Source organism: Chiloscyllium plagiosum, chromosome 6, assembly GCF_004010195.1.
Source record: "Chiloscyllium plagiosum isolate BGI_BamShark_2017 chromosome 6, ASM401019v2, whole genome shotgun sequence".
Classification (NCBI taxonomy): Eukaryota; Metazoa; Chordata; class Chondrichthyes; order Orectolobiformes; family Hemiscylliidae; genus Chiloscyllium; species Chiloscyllium plagiosum.
This window is the reverse complement of record NC_057715.1, coordinates 34,050,845-34,073,547: the sequence shown is the minus strand read 5'-3', so window position 1 is coordinate 34,073,547 and position 22,703 is coordinate 34,050,845. Positions and strand designations below refer to the sequence as shown.

At 39.8% G+C, this 22,703-nt stretch overlaps 1 non-coding gene across 1 annotated transcript; it reads left to right on the top strand.

Annotated features, from left to right (window-relative positions):
• Nucleotides 1-1,947: 1,947 nt before the first annotated feature.
• LOC122551197 lies at nt 1,948-2,132 on the top strand. The gene has a single exon (XR_006312050.1). It is a non-coding gene; the product is annotated as a U2 spliceosomal RNA (small nuclear RNA).
• The last annotated feature ends 20,571 nt before the right edge of the window (nt 2,133-22,703 follow it).

The window sequence follows — 22,703 nt, the reverse complement described above, 5'->3', positions numbered from 1 at the left end:
ATATTTTGGAATCAACCAGACAGCAAGTTCTACTTAACTTGATATTGTCTAACGTGACAAAATTTATGATCACAGTAAAGGTGTTTCTAAAGAGCAGCAATCATAATATGATTGAATTATATTTTCAGATTGAAAGGCAGAAAAAAGAGAATAGGACTAGTTTCTATAATTATCTAGAAGTGAAAACTGTATCAACTTCACATTCTGAATATCTAATTGACAATAAAGCAATAGCAGATGTAGTGAATAAATATTTTGCTTCTATCTTCATGTTTGAGGTTTCAAGAATATTCCAGTAATCAATATAAATAAGGAGCTTTAACGAAAAGAGAAACCTGGTAACAATATAATCACTGGGCAAGAAGTACTGAGTAAACACAACTTCTAATTAATAAATCTGAATCCTAATAGACATAATCTCCATGTTAATGAGGTAGATAAGTAGATTCTAGAAAGGTTCCATCCAATTGGAAAGTGGTAAATACAATTCCTGTATTCAGGAAGGGAGGAAGACAGGAAACAAATCTACAGGCCAATTATCTTGATGTCAGTTGAAAGGAACATTTTGGAATCAATTAAGTTTTAATTGGGCAAATTAGAAAAGTATGGGTAACTGGGAAAAGTCAACATGTTTTGTGAAAGGGAAATTGTGTTTAACTGATTTATTGGTATGCATTTGAGGGACTAAAAGGAGCCTGTCGATGTATTTGGATATCTAGAGGGCATTTGAGAAAGTTTTACATTGGAGCTAGTTGAGCAAAGGTGGTGTTCATGGTATAGTATAAAGTTCAAAGTTTGGGTGAAGATTTGTAGCCTGGGTGCTCGTTGTTGTGGTTCTGTTCGCCGAGCTGGAAATTTTTGTTGCAAACGTTTCGTCCCCTGTCTAGGTGACATCCTCAGTGCTTGGGAGCCTCCTGTGAAGCGCTTCTGTGGTGTTTCCTCCGGCATTTATAGTGGCCTGTCCCTGCCGCTTCTGGTTGCCAGTTTCAGCTGTCCGGCCACTACAGCGGACAGCTGAAACTGACAACCGGAAGCGGCAGGGACAGGCCACTATAAATGCCAGAGGAAACACCACAGAAGCGCTTCACAGGAGGCTCCCAAGTACTGAGGATGTCACCTAGACAGGGGATGAAACGTTTGCAACAAAAATTTCCAGCTCGGCGAACAGAACCACAACAATAGTATTTTTTTTTCCTTTACCCCCACACTACCACCTAAGTGCGGTAGTGCTTATTTTTTCCCCAGCACCCGTGTGTGCAGGTGTGAGACACAGTGTGCATGAATCTTTATTCAAATTCCACCACCAGGAAGATAGGAAAACACCCGGGTGGCCAGTGACAAACACTGCCCTTCACATCAAAGGGCAGTGCTGTGTGATCAAAATAGTGAGGGGGAGGGAAGGGACTAAATCAAAATAAAGTTGGAAGGAGAAATGATGCACTCCACTCCCTGCGGCGCCCACCTCCCCCTGAACAACTCCAGGGTGTTGGTGGACACCGCGTGCTCCTTCTCCAAGGACACCCGGGCTCTAACGCAACAACAATAGTATAAAGTGTAACAGTCTAGCATCAGATTGGCTGATTGGCAGATAACAGTGTATACACAAAACAGATCTTTGATTGGCAAGATGTGAAGAGTGGAGGTCTGCAGGGGTCTATACTTACCATTAGCTTTTTAATTTGGGATGAAGGGTTGTGAAGGCAGATTGACTAAACTTACATATGACATGAAGATAGGAAAGTATATTGTAAGGATGACATAAGAAAGGTGCAGAGCAATAAAGGTAGATTTAGTGGGCAAAAATCTTACAAATGGAGTACATTATGTAAAAATGAAGTTTCTCGTGAGTGACAAAATATTAAAGAAAAATATTATTTAAATGGAGAACAACCACAGAATTATGAGTTGTAGAGAAATCTAGATGTTGTGTGCATGTCACAAAAAGTCTTAAATGTCTCAGCGTTTTGGCCAAGATCAATTGTAGTATCCGTTCTTATCAGTTTAATATCTGATGTGTTCCTTATCTGTTTTCAAAGCCCTCTTGTGGCTCTGTAGTAGTGTCCCTAGCCTTGGACTGGGAGGCCTAATTCAAATCTTACATACCTGCTCCAGAGGTATGTAATAGCATCTATGAACAGTTTGATTAGAAAAATTTGTTACTACAGAAAAGAACATTGTTATGCAGAAATATCATGATTAAGAAGGCAAATGGAATGCTACCCTTTATTAAGAAAGGAATTGAATATCAAAATTAATAAAATTATACTTCAGTTATACAGGGAATTTAGGAGACTACATCTGAAATACCTTATTTAAGAAAGAGTGATAATGCATTAGAAGTGGTTCAAAGGAGTCTTTATTGGAATGATTGGGTTGTCTGTTGGGAAAAAGATTGGAAAGGGTGAGCTTGTTTCCACAATGGGTTTAGAAAGGTGGGGTTGATTTGATTGAAGTTTAAAATATCCCAAATGATTTTTGTAAAGTGGATATGGAAAGTATATTTTCTCTGTCGCTGAATCCACAACTGGACGACGCTTGAGAATTACAGATGCCCTTTTATGACAGATCTGGGCAGGTTCCTTTCTTAGGTGGAGGTGGGTGTTCTTTCTTGTTCAGCAAGGGAATAAAATGTTATCAGTTGTAGATGGGAGTGTGGAATTCAGAACACAAACCATTCAGTATTGATTGGAGCAAGCTGAAGGGGCTGAATGGTCCATTTCTAATCTGTAAATTCATGCAGATATGTGCAGATATATAGTTGCTGAAGTTTTTTCATTGATATATCAAGAACTCTGATCCCTTTATTGCAACATTCTGCAGACGTTCTCCACTGAAATAATATTTTGCTATTATATTTTTCCAACAAAGTGAACAACCTGGTTTTGCAATATTTTTCCAACTCATTTAAAGTATCCCTAAAGCTTTGCAGAATTTGTGACCTTCCTACAACCAGAACATTTGTCCTCAATGCCTTCAAACAGCCATAAATTGGTGAATGATTGATTCCCTGTAGCACCACACTCGCTATAAGTTGCCAACTAAACCTGATGCATTTTCATCCCAATTCGCTTTCCTGTTTCATTGCCAGTCATCTAACACTGAGTTCTTATCTTGTGCACTTGCTGCTTTTTTTTAATGTCATCTGGAAATCCAGAGCATTTATGGAGCAGACGAACTATGGCAGTGGTGAAGCACTCTCAGTGAATAACTGCCTGAAAATGCAGGAATACTTAGTTTAATTCTTTAAGAAAATTGTTTGCCTGCGTGGCAAGCAAGGAATTTTGGCTGGCAGCTCCTTATAGAATCCACCATATTTTAGAAAGAAAATCTGAATCATTTAGAGCAGAGGGGGCCTTCCCTTTAGACACTGCTCATCATATCCTGCCCAACTAGGGTGAATAAATAGTATGCTGTTCTATTTATGTCTTAACATTTGTACCAGGTTTCCTTGCCTTGACCAGATTTCATTAAGTACAGAGATAACAATGATTTGATTTAACAATTTGCATTGGATTTCCAATGTACAGTTTTCCACCCTTGCATCATGTAATATTTTGCATGTTTCCTCTTTGTGCAAGGGACGTTATTGGCTTTGAGACTATCTGTCTTCAAATTAAAATAATTAATCAAGTTTATTTACATGTGTACAACTTACAAGGCAAGGATAATTTGCAATAGTGTACTGCAGGCAATGTTAGGTATAATATCACACACAAAATTAATTCAAGCAAGTGTGTTACAACTAATACCCCTTCAGGAATAAACAGACGTTTGTGATCTCAGACAGAAACAGTCCAATAAGCTTTATACCAGAAAAGTTATTCAGTTCTATGCAGTTGTTAATCATGCAAATAATGATTGAACTTTGACGACCTCCTTCTGAATGAAGAAGAACATTGCTGACCTTATTTAACTTTTAAGGTGATTTATTCTGACAGGAAGTAAAGTTACCCATTAAATGATTAGGTCAAATGCAAAAGAAAAAAATATATAGTTTTTCTTTGACAAAGCAAAGAGGGCATGAAATTTGGTCACATACTGTATGCTACTCAGAAACAAGACAGCTTAATGAGGCCACAAAATGGCTGTCAGATTCTGACAGTGTCAACATATTGATGAAAATTATGGCAGTGAGTGTTTGCTCTCAAAGACCTCCAAATCATTATAAGTCCAAATGGACAGTGCACTTGTCAGTGCCACACTGCTGTGTTGCAGTGAGACCAGAACTATTTTTCATTTATGCGTGGGAAGTGGGTATCACTGGCTGCCCAGCATTTATTGCCTGGTGCTAGCTGCTCTTAACAAGATGGTGGTCAGCTGCCGCCTTGAACCGCTGTGGTCCACCTGTTGTGGGTTGACCCACAATGCTGTATGGGAGGGAGTTCCATGATTTTGTTCAAACCACAGCGAAGGAATCGTAATATATTTCCAAGTCAGAATGGTGAGTGGCTTGGAGTGGAACTTGCAGGTGGTGATGTTGCCCTTCTCCTTTGAGATGGAAGTGGTTATGAGATTGGAAGGTGGTGTCGAAGGATCTGTTGGTGAATTTCAACAGTGCATCTCATTGGTAGTACACACTGCTGTTACTGAGCATCGGTGATGGATGGAGTGGCTGCTTGTGGATATTGTGCCAAGCAAGTAGACTGTTTTGTCCTTGATGCTGACAACTTGCTTGTGTGTTGTTAGAGCTGCACTCATTCTGCCAAAAGAGGAGTATTCCATCACACAGTTGACCTGTGTCTTGTTTATGATGGACAGGCTCTGGGGTGTCAGGAGCTACGTTACTGGCCGCAGTATTTCAGGTTTTTGACTTGCCCTTATAGCTACTATGTTAACGTGGCAAGTCCAATTGAATTTCTGGTCAATAGTAACTCCAGGGGAGTTCAGTGATGGTAACACCGTTGAAATGTCAAGGGCTGGCGGTTAGAATGTTTCTTATTGGAGATACTGGGGCAGCATGGTGGCTCAGTGAATGGCACTGCTGCCTCACAGCACCAGGGACCTGGGTTCGAGTCCAGCCTGTGGTGACTGTCTGTGTGGAGTTTGCACATTCTCCCCATGTCTGCGTGAATTTCCTCTGCGTGCTCTGGTTTCCTCCCACAATCCAAACGTGTGCACGTTAGGTGAACTGGCCATGCTAAATTGCCCATAGTGTTCAGGGATGTATAGGTTGGGTGTATTGGCCAGGAATAAAAATAGGACAATAGGAGTTGGGGAAATGGGTCTTGGTGGGTTAATTTTTGGAGGGTGGGTGTGGACTTGTTGGGCCGAAGGGCCAATTTCCACACTGTAGGGATTCTATGATTTTATGATAATCATTTGTGTCATGAATGTTATTTGCCACTTGTCAACCCAAGCCTGGATATGGTCTAGATCTTGTTGCATTTGAACGTTGACTACTTCAGTTTTAAAGTCTTCCAAATGGTGTTGAGCATTGTGCAATCATCAATGAACATCCCCACTTTTGACCTTATGATGGAAGGAAGATCATTGAGGCAACAGAAGATGGTATCAGGATCATAAGTCTAGAGAAATTCCACCCAGCAATGTCCCCTCTACATCTCTTAAATTTAGATTAGATTATTAGATTACTTAGATTACTTAGTGTGGAAACAGGCCCTACGGCCCAACAAGTCCACACTGACACTCCGAAGAGCAACCCACTCAGACCTATTCCCCTACATTTACCCCTTCACCTAACACTACAGCATGGCCAATTCACCTAACCTGCACATTTTTGGACTGTGTGGGGAAACCGGAGTACCCGGAGGAAACCCATGCAGACACTGGGAGAATGTGCAAACTCCACACAGACAGTTGCCATGGGGTGAGAATTTAATTGGAGGACTCTTGGGCGTAGAGTGTTGAGGAAGGGGAGAAGAGGGGGATTGTGGGAGCTATTATCTGTCTCCAAGCCAACTCCAAAATAATGCACGCGAAACTCCTGTGAAATCAGTTTATGAAGATTAGACATAATCATAATTCATACTTAACCAAGCTGCCAATGGAGGCCTCAGTCATGAATTCTCTGATTGAAACACATGGTTCAATTGTACATGTGAGTTGTTCCTTGTTGGATATGGTCCCCAGACACCATTGAGAGAAGCCAGCTGCTCTTTAAACTTGTTAGAAGCCGATATGAATATTTAAGTACATTGAAAAGCTCATTGAAACTATCAATATCTTTGAAGCTGTCAAGACAGATATGATGTCAAGCAAATATTTGGAGGAAAACTGCAGTGATAATCAGCAGTACTTGCTATTTCATGTTTGTCTATTAACACAAGCCTGAAGGTTATCTTTACAGAATTAATGTTTGATGAATTATTTAAAGAATAATCATTATTACATTGTTGTGCATATCAGTTCAGACTGATTGACAGCTCCAAGTATTTCTAAAGTTTGAAGTGGGAATATGAGTACAATATTACTTTTATGAGATCAAAAGAACTTAAGTGCAGCACTAGGGCATTTTCACAAAACAATTTTATCAATAAACACTTAATTTAATCTCATCCTATGACCTGATGCCTGCCCATGATAGATGCAGGGTGAGTTGTCATTGATAGTAAGGGCAAAGGGTGGTGGTGGAGGAAGTGGGCATGTGTTGGTATATCTTGGCAATAAAAGGTTTGTGTGGGTGGATACTGGTGAGGTCTTCCAGCATATGAGGGACCATGAGGGAGATTGCAAGGGCATTAGGTGGCCTGTGTTAGATTGAATAGAATATGCTGAGTATGTGGGGGTACTGAGGGAATATAAGAGGTGAAAGCTAGAAACTTTTTTTTAAAACATAGGTGAACTCGAGTGCAGAAACATCAAATAGCCTTTTATAAGAGTCCACCTGGGCACCAAAATGTCCTTGTGCCTGCAACTCAATTCTTTTGGAGTCACTGGGCTTGACTCCATTATTTATTTCTTTTTACTTATTCACGTGATTTGGATGTCACTGGCTGGGCCAACATTTATTGCTGATCTGTCGCGTGGAACGAAACACAGAAATTCTGTTCTATTCTCAGGAATCATTCTTATGTAGTTGTAAATTTTCTCTACTCCATTCTTCAGATGCCAGAGTGAAAATTCAGGTTTGTTTCTGAACAGCTGAGAAATCACTTTCCTTCCAGCCCTAGTTTTCTTCACACTCGAATAAGCAACATTCTGGAGGACAGTAAACAAAATGCTTTTGAAACACATTGATGCTCTCACTGAAGTGGAACTTACTGTTTTGTGTCACCTTGAAGTTGCAGATGATACAAAGCTGGGTGGGAGGGTGAGCTGTGTGGAGGTTGCTGAGATGTTTGTATGATTCAGACAAGTTGAGTGAGTGGGAAAATGCATGACAGATGAAGTATAATGTGGCTAAATATGCACTTATATATTCTGATAGCTAAAAAAAACAGGAAGGCACACTATTATCTGGTGATAGATTAGGAAAGGAGGAGGTGGAATGGGACCTTGTACACCATTTGCTGGTGAAGCAAGATATGAAGGAGACAAACAATATGTTGGCCTTCATTATGAGAGGATTTGAGTGCAGGAGTATGGATGTCTTGTTGTAATTTATAGAGCCTTAATGCGACCATGCTTAGAGTATTATCTGCAGTTTTAATCTCCTCATCTGATGAAGGATATTCTGGCTATGGAGGGATGCAATGATAGTTCATCAGACAGATTCTTGGAGTGGAAGGACTGATGTTTTGAAGAGAAACTAGATTGGGTGGGATTATATTCACTAGAGTTCAGAATAATGAGAGGGGATCACATGGAAACGTACAAAATTCTACCAGGATGAGAGAGGATAAATATAGAAAGGATGTTCTTGATGACCTGGGAGTCCAGAATGAGGGTCATAGTTTTAAGGATTTGGGATAGTTTTTTTTCAGAGAAATTTCTTCATCCGTAGAGTGGTGAGCCTATGGAATTTTCTTCTGCAGAAAGTAGTTGATGTCAAAACATTGAAACTCATTCAAGCAGGAGTTGAATTTAGTTTTGAAGGCAAAGGAATCAAAAGGTATGGGGTAAAATTTGGAGCAGGGTATTAAGTTAGATGATCAGCCATGATCATATTGAATGGCAGAGCAGACACAAAGGGCTGAATAGAAGACACTTACTCTATTTTCTATGCATGCAATTTCTGTTTCTGTGCTTGCAAAAGCCCATATTTTAGGCTCTGGATCAAGTGGCAGTAATTATTGTAAATCTGTTAATGGCTGTGAAACCTTAGGCCAACTTTCAACATGTAATACCAATGGGAAAATTCCCTGCCAGCAGTACAGAATAAGAAAATTACCCCATCGTGCAGGGTAATTGCTCCTTTTTATTCAATTGTATTCAATTTGATTCATGGAAATATTCAGAATCAGTTATCTTGTTCATTGTGTTCAAACTACGTAATAATGTCTGTTGTTAAAATGGCCATTTAAAAGTTATTCAGTACGGTGATTTGAGAACAAACTTCATAATTTTTTCATAATACAAAATTTACATCTGAAAAGGGATTTTTACCACCATGCAGTGTCCCTGTTCTGGCAGTTTTATATTTTTTGAGAAAGCTCACTCAAATTAACCTCAATTTAAAGTTTGAAGTATATATGGTGATAACTTCACTGTAAATTTTACATTTAATACAGTTTAAACCTTTGCAATATACTTTGATCCTTTCATTTAAATTGCCATGGGAAAAATAATTGATAAGCAAAATAATTATAACCAACCTTTATTTTGGACATGTAATACGTTTTGCCAGGTTTTCAAAATTAAGAGAGAAAAAAACCTGGGCCTGTAGTTATCTCAGTCAGCTATTTCATCAGAGATCAGTGTTTGAAAATTTAGTTTACCTGATGTGCATGGTGCTCATCACTCACTTTCTTAAATCTATCACTCTCTAAGGAAGCCTACTGCACTGCAGTTGCATTTCCGAGTGAATTTGTCGGCAATTTTATACTTAGTCTTTCAAGTCAATTCTATAGGATGCTTTTTGTCAATGTGAAGTGTGGGATTGTATTAAACCTGTCAGAGGTCATTACAGCTCAGAAGAGAAAGCTCTGTTTGTCAAATCAATGAGCTACTTAGTTTCTTGAGCTGAAGCTGGGGACTTATTTTGATTTTTTCAAATAAAGTTCAGGGTATAAGTGCAGGAACATCAAACATGAACTTCTCTTGAAGGGCAGTAGGCAGATTTGGCCTATTGTAGACAAGATGGCCAAGAAGTCAGCAGGATTTGGGCAGTCACTTGGGCACTATGATCTGATTGGGTGGAGCATCTGGGGACCAGCACAAACAAAAAAATCTAGAATCCCGATACAGTTTAAAAATGAGACGGCTCCTATTTAAGACAATTTTGTTTTTTAGATAAGGAATTTTTTCATAGTGGGTTCGCCTGTAGAGTTTTCTACCACATACATCATAGAATAACTTCTGATTTGCAAAGAAATGTCTGGGTTGAGCAGGCAGGAAAATGGAGTTAAGTCTGCAATCGATCATTATCTTTCTGAATGGTTCAGCCAAATAGTTGACTCTTGCTCCCACTTCATTTCTAATTATATATCTAGGTAATAAAAGGCAAAGTGGTAGAAAATTCATGTGGGGCATTTCCTGAAACACACGAGGCATGAGATTAGCTGGTGAGACATGGAAGACGACTCTCTTTGGCTTTGTGAGCCACAAATAAAAATAGATTGTGAGGCTTTCTTCAGGGCCTGGGGAGTAAACCAAAGCTACAAACTCTCACAACTTGATGCCCCTTGCACCCAGGTACGTTAGATGTGCAGATTAGGCTCTGATTACATTTTCTGGAAGCGGATCTGCAAATTTGAAAAGGATGACTTCAGCTTCAGGTGAGCTCCATAATTGCTTACAACTTCAAATTAAGGGTCATTCGGAACATGGAATGAAAAGAATGACTATTGTGGCATAGTGGTAGTACCCGCAAAAGTGATGAAAAGAGTTTCAGCTACTCCCATCTTCCAACCCCAGAATCCTTGGCTTGTGTTCAAATTTCACCTGCTCCAGAAGTATGTATTTTTTTAAAAAAGCCTTTGGCCCCATGTTAATTGGACATGGCCCCACAACCCCAGCTTGATCTGTCTTTTCCCTATTTTTATCATTAGAAAAGTTGTAGGTCTACAAGCAAGAGGACAATGTATATATGAAAATTGAGTTTATTTGTTACAGCTCTAAAATATCAACTGTAAATTAATGTTAAATGTAAAAGTCTTTTACATATATAGTGAAGCAAGTAACATTATGGTCCTGTAGTTGTGAATTAATTGCTGAGATGACTAATGCATTTCAACCATGGTAGAAATTCGTATAGCTGAGAGATCATTTTGGTCTCTTCAACAGGTTAGATAAACTGAATATTGGATTCAAATTACTTTGAAAAGATTGTGAACTTTAGAAAAGCAGATAATTTTCATAAATATTAATCTTGAAATCTCTGCAGGATGACAGCTATCATGAGCTTACATAGCACAAGAATAATTTGTTGCCTGTTCGAAAAGCAGTCATCGCATGCATTTTCAAGTTGCATTTATGCAACAAAAGTTGTGATTGATATTTTTGAAATGGACCATTTAATATGCTTTGTTTTAATGCAGAGACTTTATAAATTATGTAGGATATAGAAATCATGGCTTGATTTTCAGCCAGTTCAGGTTCATTTTTAATGTATTTAGTGCCATGTTGTTCGTGCCTTCACTAATTGTACAACAATGAGCATTTTTCTTTATACAAGTAAGCATTAATGGAACAGATATTACCTTTTGTCTGCTCCACTAAAATTGCTCTTGGGAATAAATCAGTCTAACATAAAATAATGCATTGACCCGGAATTAATGTTGTTATGGGCTCAGTTATCACATTATTATTGTAGAATTGAAGTTGTACTGTAACAGCCAGTGTAATAAAGTGGCAGATGTATTATGAAAATAATCTAAGAAGCCTTTTGAACAATAAAAGTAACAAGGCAGAGAAATTAGGTTAATTTGTTTTGTGCACACTTTGGGAGGGAAAAAGGAGTAGGCCTGCGCAGGCAATGATACCTCTGGAAACTTATAGCATTCAGCATACTGTGTGTAAATATTGGTCCTCTGTACACTACAAAAAAAGGACTATCAACATGAAGAAGACTTGGAGACTACTTCTATGTCTCAGTTGGGATCCAGCTTTTCCACAGTATATTTACATTGATCTCACTAGTTAAACCTGTTGAATAGAAGTCGACTTGAAGTCCAGGTTGGAGTTGAGATCCAGAATCCTGAAAATTGGGACTGAGATTTTATCTCTTGAGGAAAGATCTTGGGAACTGGTGGTTGTTGGTTGGGGAGTTGCTGTGAGCTGGGGAATTGGGGGTGGGGACGCTGGAAGTGGGATTGCTTTTCTACACACCTGAGTGGGAGCAGTGACAATAGTGTGTGCCATGCTTAATTACTGAAATGAGGCTTCTACTAATTTCTCAATGAATTTTGTTTTGTGAACATCTCATAAAGCAGGAAGGGCTGCAATCAGTGTTGAACATTTGATGTAGCTTAGAGCAATGAACATAGGACATAGAACATTACACTGCAGTACAGGCCCTTCGGCCCTCGATGTTACGCTGACCTGTTATACCACTCTGAAGCCCATCTAACCTACAGTATTCCATGTACGTCCATATGCTCATCCAATGACGACTTAAATGTACTTAAAGTTGACGAATCTACTACTGTTGCAGGCAAAGCATTCCATACCCTTACTACTCTCTCAGTAAAAAAACTACCTTTGACATCTGTCCTGTATCTATCATCCCTCAATTTAAAGCTAAGCCCCCTCGTGTTCGCCATCACCATACTTGGAAAAAGGCTCTCCCTGTCCACCCTATCTAACCCTCTGATTATCTTGTATGTCTCTATTAAGTCGCCTCTCAACCTTCTTCTCTCGAACTAAAACAGCCTCAAGTCCCTCAGCCTTTCCTCCTAAGACCTTCCCTCCATACCAGGCAACATCCTAGTAAATCTCCTCTGCACCCCTTCCAAAGCTTCTACATCCTCCTTATAATGCGGTGACCGGAACTGTACACAATACTCCAAGTGCGGCCGCACCAGAGTTTTGTACAGCATAACCTCATGGTTCCGAACTCGATCCCTCTATTAATAAAAGCTAAAACACTGTATGCCTTCTTAACAACCCTATCAACCTGGGTGACAACTTTCAAGGATCTGTGCACCTGGACACCGAGATCTCTCTGCTCATCTACACTACAAAGAATCTTACCATTAGCCCAGTACTTTGCATTCCAGTTACTCCAACCAAAGTGAATCACCTCACACTTGTCCGCATTAAACTCCATTTGCCTCCTCTCAGCCCAGCTCTGCAGCTTATCTATATCTCTCTATAACCTACAACATCCTTCGTCACTATCCACAACTCCACCGACCTTAGTATCGCCTGCAAATTTACTAATCCACCCTTCTATGCCCTCATCCAGGCCGTTTATAAAAATGACGAACAACAGTGGACCCAACACTGACCCTTGCAGTACACCACTGGTAACTGGACTCCAGGATGAACATTTCCCATCAACCACCAACCTCTGTCTTCTTTCAGCAAGCCAATTACTGATCCAAACTGCTATATCTCCCACGATCCCATTCCTCTGCATTTTGTACAATAATTGTTTAATTTTTATCAACTCTTGTATTTTGCTATGTATACTAAACAGTAAACACTTTTAGAAAATAGAACAGAACAGGCCGTGTGGCCCACCATGTCTATGCCAGGCATGATGCTATTCTAAACTAATTCCATCTGTGTGCACATGGTCCATATTCCTCTATTCTCTACCTGTTCATCTCTGTAAATTCCTCTTAAATTTTGCTAACATTTCTGTTTCTATCACCTCTTTCAGGTACCTACCACCTGTGTGAAAGAAAAACTTTCATAGAATTCCTTCTGTGCAGAAAGAGGCCATTCAACCCCAATGGGTCTGGCACAGACCCTCCAAAGAGCATCCCACCCAAACTCAGCCCCCACTGAATCCCCATAATCCTACGTTTCACCATGGCTAATCCAGCTAATGATGAGGGAATTTACTACAGCCAATCCACCTAACCTGCACATCTTTGGACTGTAAGAGGAAACCAGAGCATGTGGAGGAAACCATATAGACGTGGGAGAATGTGCAAACAGCCATGCAAATCAAACCTGACTCTCTGACACTAAGAGGCAACAATGCTAACCACTGAGTCACTGTGGAGCCCAAACAAGAGGGAGTTTGCTTGCACATCTCTTTTTAAATGTTCCCCTTCTCACTTTAACCCTATGCCCTCCAGTATTTGACATTTTCACCCTTGGAAAGAAACTCCAGCTATCCATCTTTCTTTCTAATGAACTATTTCTAAATGAAGGCTGTTGGAATGGTCAGAGATATGGAAGCTTTATCCAGTGAGAACGCAATGAAAGATTTCCTAAGCATTAATTTTTTTGCCCGGCTCCACATTTTAGGGTACCCATCAATCCTGCCTTTATGCCAGGAATAAGCTGTTCAAATCTAATGGGCTAATTGCTTTACAATAGTTACTCCTGTTGGTTACAATAGGCACAGCTGAGGCCTCAGGTTGAACTGGGATTTCCTTCTGGATTTACTGTACTTCACGTCTGTTGCTCTGGAAGCCCCATGACAGTCATTAATTTCTATGAACTGCAACAGGTTGACTCTTACTAGTTTAGCAATATTTTTTCCTGTTTATCTCTCACTAATTATAGTTTCTAATAAATCCAGGGCCTTAAATCAGATTTTTCAATGAAATTATTCCATTTTAGTAACTCATTTCCCATAGATCTATGGCAGATGATGTTAAGTGCTGATTAAGGGAAATCCGCAGAGTGCACATTACATACGGCCTGGTTGTGCATAATCAGGTGGTAAAGTTCATGATCCTAAAATTCACGCTTTGTCAGAGCAACACTGTACAAGATTGGTAGATCAGAATTTGGAATTTCATCAAACTTTCTCATAATTTAAAGCATTTCTACAAGTAGAGATGAGTTGCTCCTCTCTCCCAACGTCACTGAATTGATGGGATGAGGGCACTTGTCAGATTTCCCACATGTTCCAGTCTACCTGCCCTAAATTCATATCATGCTTACATGATGCAAATTTTTCAATGCAGCCGTTCTCGTCAATGAAGCCATGATTGTGGGTTGAAAGAAGAGCCTTGTTTGTAATGTAAATGAAAGGCCTTCTGGGGAGTAATTTCACTTTCTGCTTGACAGCACCCTACCGATATATCATAGCAAATTTACTTGGACTGCCTGTCATAGAGGAGTCTCCTCAAAGCCTATTTAGAATAATCGCTACTTGCTAATGGGATATAAAACAGGACATTTCTTCCAATGCATGAACTCTATTTTCCAATTTTCCATATGGTTAATATTTAAGTTGAGAGGTTTTGAGTTTAAAGGTCACCTGCTTCTGATGACACAGTCAATGATGGTCTCCTTAGACTTCAAAGGAACATAATTTATTATCTTTTCACACTACATACATGTGAATCCTTCATTTAACTGGCTCTGACATAAGATTACATTAATCACTGACTAATCTACATTCTTGTCTCCAAGTCCATGTGATCTTTGTTTCAGAGTCTCAATCTGGTGTGTGCCTTAGTGTTCCTTTTGATTGTTGTAACTCCACCAAAGTTGTGCCATTTATATTCAGGAATGTGCAGCTTTGTGTTATCATTGCAAGGTTGTTTCAGAGTCCTGAAATCCATACTCAACAATTAGTAATGCTAAATTATTGATCCCTTTCCAGGATTAATATAATAACAGTACTGGAAATGGGACAGATACTACTTCTCCCTGCTTTATGTACATTTAGAATTGGCAGAAGGCCACAGTGGCACAGTGGGGTGACACGGTGGCACAGTGGTTAGCACTACTGCCTCACAGTGCCAGAGACCCGGGTTCAATTCCCATCTCAGGCAACTGTCTGTGTGGAGTTTGCACATTCTCCCAGTGTCTGCATGGGTTTCCTTCGGGTGCTCCGGTTTCCTCCCACAGTCCAAAAATGTGCATGTTAGGTGAATTGGCCATGCTAAATTGCCTGTAGTGTGAGGTGAAGGGATAAATGTAGGGGAATGGGTCTGGGTGAGTTGCTCTTCGGAGGGTCAGTGTTGACTTGTTGGGCTGAAGGGCCTGTTTCCACACTGTAAGTAATCTAATCTAAACCCTTGACATTTCCTTCTTTTTGTTTATGCTCCAGTGGGCTCTCAATCACAGCAAAGTTTGGAGAGATCCATGGAATGCTTAACCCTCTGTTAAACATTGACCGGGTTGCCTTCAGGCATTATCTGAAGTCTGTAAAATGGAATCCAGTCACTAAAGGAGCCCTGAAGCCATTGTAACTGAACTTTTACCAGTCACAAGTGACAGAAGTAGAATACTAGGATGAAAATTGAAATCCCTTGAACCAGTTTCCCCTTGTTTTTTAAACATGTACAACTTGAACGCACAAGCATTATTCATATTTGTGTGGCATGTAACTCACCACCTGTCTCCCAAAACCTGCCCATCATCTTTAAAGCACATGTCAGAAATGTAATGAAATACTCTGTGCTTGGCTTGATACATACAGTTCCGAAGAAAAGCACTTGAGAAGCTTGGCATCATCCAGGACCATGCAGTCTTCTTGATTGGCATACCATCTACTCCTTTCAAATTCACCTCTGCCAACACTACTGCACTGTGACAGTATTATATGTCATTTACAAGATGCACTGAAACAACTCACCAAGCCTCTTGCTATTGCATTTTTCAAATCTATGTTATCTACCACCTAGAAAGAAAAGAGCAGCTGAAAGCACCATCACTTGTGAGTTCTCTTCTCAGTTTCAAATGATGCTGACTTTGAACTGTGTCACCGTTCCTTCACTGTCAGTGGGTCAAGATCCTGGAACTCCCTCCTTGACAGTACTGCAGGCATATCCATATGCAATGACTGTAGTGATTCATGAAGACAACTCAACATTGTGTTCTTGAGGGCAATTAAGAATGGGGAAGTAAGTTCTGGCCAAACCAACAATGCTACATCCAGTGATCAATTTTGAAAGTAATTGTTTTCATGACAATGCACATTGCTTTTCTTTGAAGCTGACAGTAATGAAAATCATCATAACATTGACCGTTTGCAAGTAATACAGGAGTTTTGTAGTAGCCGCAAAATGAATTCCCCTAAGCCATATATAATCTTCTAGAAATGACATTGATATTTTGCTTATAAGCAGATGAAGAACATCAGCAAAGAAAAATGTGCATTGCTTGATATAATATTTTTTCAAAGAGAAAGTACACAATTGTGTACATGCTGCTTGGCAGAGTCAGATACTGTACTGGCTGAAGGGGGAGAAGCACAATGGATAGTTTGTTTTAATTACATCCATCTGTAAATAGGGATGGTAAGTTGATAATTATTCTCAGCTGGAATTTAACAAAGGCATCTTATAACCTGTTATAATCACTTAAAATATCCTAATTATGTCACTTTCTGTGTTCCAGTTCCAACACACTGCAGAATAAATTTGATTTGCAATGCTCTGCTCTGACACTACTCAGATAAACATAACAACCACCTGCAAGCTCCTTGCAGGAAAAAGGTAATTGGCAGCCAGGCTCAAATGTTGATACAAAAGATAAGTGACAGTCCCCTGTCAATTGTAGCATTCCTTCAAATTTTACAAATTCGTTGTAACATCCTTTCAAGGACAACAAGTAGGAAACTCTTAGATTTTCCTTCAATGAAATCCAGCTTGTTAATTTAAGATATTGTAATGATGTGTTGTCATTTGTTTGTTTTGCTCATATCGATCACAATATAATTTGTCGGATTTTGTTTGTGAAACACATTTTTAGGATCATCTTGCCAACACTGTGCAGTGTTCAGCCTGATTATTTAGTGTGGTTTGTTTCGGAGGAGGGTGGACAGTGATTCAGCAACATTATTATAGCTGTTGTCTGGTCAATTGCTCAGGTGTGCGTTCCCAATATTGCATTTGGCCTCCAAGGAAACATGCAGTGTGATCAAAAAAGAAGTATCGTATGTAGTGCACAGTGTAACAAAAGCACCACATTAGCTGAGATGACCATGAAGGTTTCTCCTTCTCAAACTCTGCTCATGTGAAGCGTGCTGGCCCTCACTTTAAATTATCACAAGTGATCTCTCTCTAATGAGAGAGCAGTCCTGTGGTCTGGTAGAACTATGGCAACTTTATTAGAAGTGTTGTGACAATGTAGGTGTACTGTACCATTGAGAATTAAAAGCTAGCAGAACTGCCTGACAGCACCGTGTATTCTGAACAAGATACAGTGTAACGTGTGATCTAGCAGCTAGGGTAACTGGTTGTCTGGAGACAAAAACAAATTTGAATTAGACCAATCAGTTTAAATTATACCCTGAAAAATACCAAACTCCAATCAAGTTTGAATTTAGTATATTGACAATCATAAAAGCCAATGGCATAATCCAAAGCTTTGGAGATATAAAACTGGGAAAAATTGAACAGTTGGGAGGAGAACTGCCAAGTCACCAGCATATACACACTGCCTGAAAAATAGCTCTCTTAAAGGTACCTTTATCAATCAGTGACCTGTGAAACAGAAGTCGCTAAAAAGAAAAGACAGAGGAAGGTATAATGTGATGATTCAACATCTGGCTGGTTTTGAAAATTTAAACTTTTGGTAAATCTTAATTGGGGGTTTTATTGGACTATAATAGAAGGGAAATTAAAAGATATGTTAGAGGAAGGAGTTGTTAATAGTTGTTTGTTAATTATTCCCTGTTATACTTTAAGAAATAAAGTTGTTAATTTTTGCTTGAAATAGTTCTTGGCCTCAATTTTCACAGATTACTTTGCAGGATAATTCTTTTCTGTGTTGCTGGTTTAAATTAAATACGAGGGTTTACCCAGTGTCATAACAAAAGCAACTCACTTCTTTGCCCAACAAAGAGAGAGGGAATTTTAAAAAAATCAAGTGCAATCTTAATGAAATTGCAGAGAACTGTTTAACATTTCTTTGTAACCCTCATCAGATGTTAAGTTAGATAACACCTATTAAAGAGGTGCAAGGTGACCAAACTTAACCTTCCTCGTGATTTATCCCTGCAACATTCTAATAAACTCTTGTTCATGTACTTTCGATGTATGCCTGTATACTTGCTATTCTCATTACTTTAGTCTTTCAGCACCAGTCCGGCTTTCCCTCTTCTTGGACATTTATTTGCTGCAAGAACTCTTCCAAATTCTGAGCTATTGCTCTTGTAATGCTTCCAAATGTTGTGGAAATCGCTGATAAATCCTGCACTGAATATCAACTTATGTAGTTTTGGCCATTGAGCCTAGTGATATTGTCATTGAACCAGTAAGCCAGAGACTCAGATAATGTTAAGGGGACTGTGAAGCCATTGTCAATTGTGCAGTGTTTCAGTCTGCAGCATACTGTTTGAGATTGTGATATACGCAGGTTTAATCAGAAGGTATTCCAGAAGGAGTTGGATTATTATTTCAAAAGGAAAAATGGGCAGGATCCTGGGAGATGACAGGGGAATGGCATTAAGTGAAATTCACTTTCGGAGAACCAGTATAGACAAGTTAGGTTGAATGGCTTCCTTTTGTGCTGTAATAATTTTGTGATTCTGCAAAACTTTGCTGATAACACAAACAGGGAAGGAAAGTGGAGACTGAAGATGATTTATGGAAACTACCAAAAGCTGTTAAAACAATGGAAAAAGATCTTGCAAATGGAATAAATGTGGGAAAATACAAATTTGTTCTTTCCAGACAGAAGAATCGAAAAGAAGCATATTATTGAAATAGTGTGTGATTGTAGACCTTTAAGATGCAGAGGAATCTGGGTGTCCTCATGCATGATTTGCAAAACGGTACATGAGAATAAGAATAGCTAACACAATATTGTTTATTATGAGCACTTTTGAATAAAGAAGTAGGGAGGTTATGCTTTAGTTCCATAGAGCATTGTTGCAACTACATCCACAGTGTTGAAGCACACTGTATCCAAGATGGCACGGAGTAGGATGTTCCATCTAGAGATTGTCCATTCCATCTGTTGCTTTTTTTTGTCTTTCTTTCTTTCTCTTGTTTTTTTAAATTTCTCTTCTGTCTTCTTCCCAGCCCAGAGTGGAGCAGGGATGGCAGTCTGGAGTTGGGGGTGGGGAGAGGGTGCTGGCCAGAGTCCGGAGTGGGGTGGCAGCCAGCGAGCATAAAGTAAAGATGGCTACCGGTTGGGAATTGGTGTAGCCTGAACAGACCATGCGGAAGCCTTTTTAAAAAGACTGTAATGTCTATCTTTGTAGCTTTATTTCTTATTTTCCTAACTTACACTACGTGACAGGTATACATAGTATCACATTTATCTTTATTTTCTCTATTTAGTGTCGTTAAGATTTATACCTAGGTACTTAAGATGGCATCGTGTGTTGGTGATATTGTAGAATGAGCACACCTGACAATAAACCTGCTTATAAATAAATTCTAATTTGAACAATTCAGGGAAAATTTACTCGATTGATAGTTGGAATGGGTGGGTGGTCTTGTGAGGAAAGGTTGGACACTATATGCATGTAACAGCTCAATTTTAGAAGGCTAAGGGGCCACCTGATTGAAATGATATCCCAAAGGATCTTTGGGAAGTCTAGAATGCTGTTTCAATGTTTCAAAAAATTGGGAAAGCAATACGAGAAATATTTATTGCAAGGGTTGAGTGGATTTGTAACTCAAAAAAATGGTGAGAATGTTGGATAGAATATTGTAAGAATCATAGAATTCCCACAGTGTGGAAGCAGGCCATTTGACCCACAAAATCTACACTGACCCTCCGAAGAGCATCCCCTCCAGATCCAGACTTGCCCTCAACCTAACCCTGTAATCCTACATTCTCGATGACCAAGTCATCCAGCCAACACATCCCAGGACACTGTGGGAACTTTAGGATGGCCAATTCACCTAACCGGAAAATCTTGAGTCTGTGGGGGGAAACCGGAGCACCGAGAGGAAGCCTATGCCGACATGGGGAGGACATGCAAACTCTACACAGTCACCCCAAGGTTGGAATTGAAAACAGTCCCAGTGATATGAGCCACCATTCTGCCCAATCTGAGCAACATGAGCTATGGCGAGACATGTGGCAGAAGCAAAAGTTTGTGAGGGCTAACCTCTATTGGAAACATCTCGCTCCATCTTATGGGTATTTGATAAGCAGAATGGAGTTTTTCACTTGTCAGTGGTGAGTTACCCATAGGATTATTGGTCGTTCAGTGTCTTATTGTTGATAGAATCCTCTCACCAACTTCCAATGTTATCATATGTGCCAAACATGCCACCTGTCAAAATTAGACATTGGCAGCAGGGCATATACCTGGCCAATTCAGTTTGCCACTGCAGGTGATTCAAGTGCATCATAGAACATGATCCACAGGCATGGACAGGGACTGAGCTCAGAAATGGAGCGACTGCATTTCATGGATGGGTCACTTGGTTTCATCCCACTAAACACCTACCTGAATGCTCAAGCCATCTATGCATTGCCTTTCTATGTCTATGAGCACGATCACAAAATCAGGGAGTGCGATCTGCTGGTCAGTAGTCCTTGTTGAGGCAGTGACAAATTGCTCCTTTGTAATGTGCTAGCTGGTTGAGTGAGAGGAAAGTGGATTGCATGCCGGTTACTGCTGGTGCAGGTGGGTGAAAGGCAGCACTCAGACCATGCAGGTAGGGATATCAATGTATCAGGTTGGAGAGGATTGATTTGATTTGATTTACTATTGTCTCAAATACTGAGACACAATGGAAAAGTATTATTTTCTGTGCTAATCAGACAGATCATACATTATGTAAGTATATCAGGTAATAGAAGAGAGTGCAGAATGTAGTGTTACAGCTGCAGAGAAGGTGCAGAGAAAGATCACATCTAATAGATGAGAGGTCTATCCATAGGTTTGATAGCAGCAGGGAAGAAGCTGTTCTTGAGCCTTTTGGAACATATCTTCGAACTGTTGTATCTTTTGCCCGAAGGAAGAGGATGGATGATATTATGACCAGGGTGGAAGGGGTCTTTCATTTTGTTGGCTGCTTTCCCAAGGCAGCAAGAAGTGGAAAGAATTGATGGAAGGGAAGGCTGGTTTATGTAATAGTCGAGGCAGCATTCATAACTCTATGCTATTTCCTTGCAGTCTTGGGCAGAGCAGTTGCCTTAACAAGGTGAGCTGCATTCAGATGGGATGCTTTCTATGGTGCATCTATAAAAGCTTGGTAAGAGTCATTGTCGAAATGCCAAAATTCCTTAGTCTTCTGAGGCAGTCGGAGTGTTGGTGAGCTTTCTTGATGATAGGGTCGACATGGATAGATCAGGACAGATTGTTGGTGATATTTACTCCTAGGAACTTGAAGCTCTCAAACATCTCCACCTCAGCATCATTGAGTATAGTAAAGGGCTGGGTAAGGGGGTGACTGGTGGTGAGAGTGAGAGAAGGTGTTGCAGGTGGTGGTGAGAGTGGTAGAGCATGAACTTGATGGGAGGTAAGTGCAGTTAACAGAGAGAGAAAGTTCAGAGAAGAATATGGCACTTACCCCAGTACAGCAGAGAAAGCCTTTGACCTTGAATTGCTGGCTATTACTGCAGCCAGTGGAGATGGCAATAAACTGAGTCACAAACTCAGTTTGGATTGCTAGGATCTGGTGGCATGTCCTCCGAGAAGAGAACTTCTCTCCTTTGCACCACCCCATTGAGTAGGATCTGCAGTTCTCTATTGGAGAGCCAAGGTGCTCACCTTCCTCCTTCATCGTGTATTTGTAATCTGTCCAGAGCAGTAAAGGACAGATGCAGAGAAAGACATTGCTCATTCAGGTGCATGACAGCCTTTCAAAGATGGCATTCGCACCAGGGTTACAGTCTTTTGATCGTTATCTGCTAAATGCCAAATTGTTCTGGAAACAGCACATGATATTGTCGGGCTGGAACCGAATGTGACAGACGCAATGGGATCGGTCAATGTGAGAGTTTGGTAAGATACAACGAGAAAGTTCTCCACACTTTTTAATAGAAATTCCTCTGAAAATAATGATGCAACTGGACTTAGCAAAAAAAAATGGATTCGGCTGTGTGTTAGATTTGTGATATGCAGGGGTGAAATTTGATGTGGACTTGGCCAAATGTGAAGTAATCAGATTAGCCACGATTTTATTGATTGGTGGAGCAAACTCAGGGGTCTAAGGAACCTATTTGAACATATGAACATTTAACTATCTGTTTCTTTCCTTATTTAATAGTCCAGTACAGTCATCAGTGATCCTTTACACTTTCCTCGCTTGTTTCTCTGAAACTGTAATTACACCGATCTACATGAAACATCTCCTTTTGTTCCTTTGACGTAAAGAGCACTTACAATAATTCCAAATCGACTTCATTCTTTCCACACACACTGAAAATTATGGTATAATGAACCTCTCTTCGTACAATCTACAGGTCTTTAACATTCAACCATGGTACCATTGAAATACTACTTGTGGATTTAGATTGTCTCTTCAGTTGGTTTCCTACACTAAGTGTTCTGCCCTTTCACTTAATTTAGTCAATCAATGTAAGTGTTCAGGTCCTCATCAATATATAGGTTTATTTAGCTTTGGCCAGTCTTTTAAACACACAGTTTACAG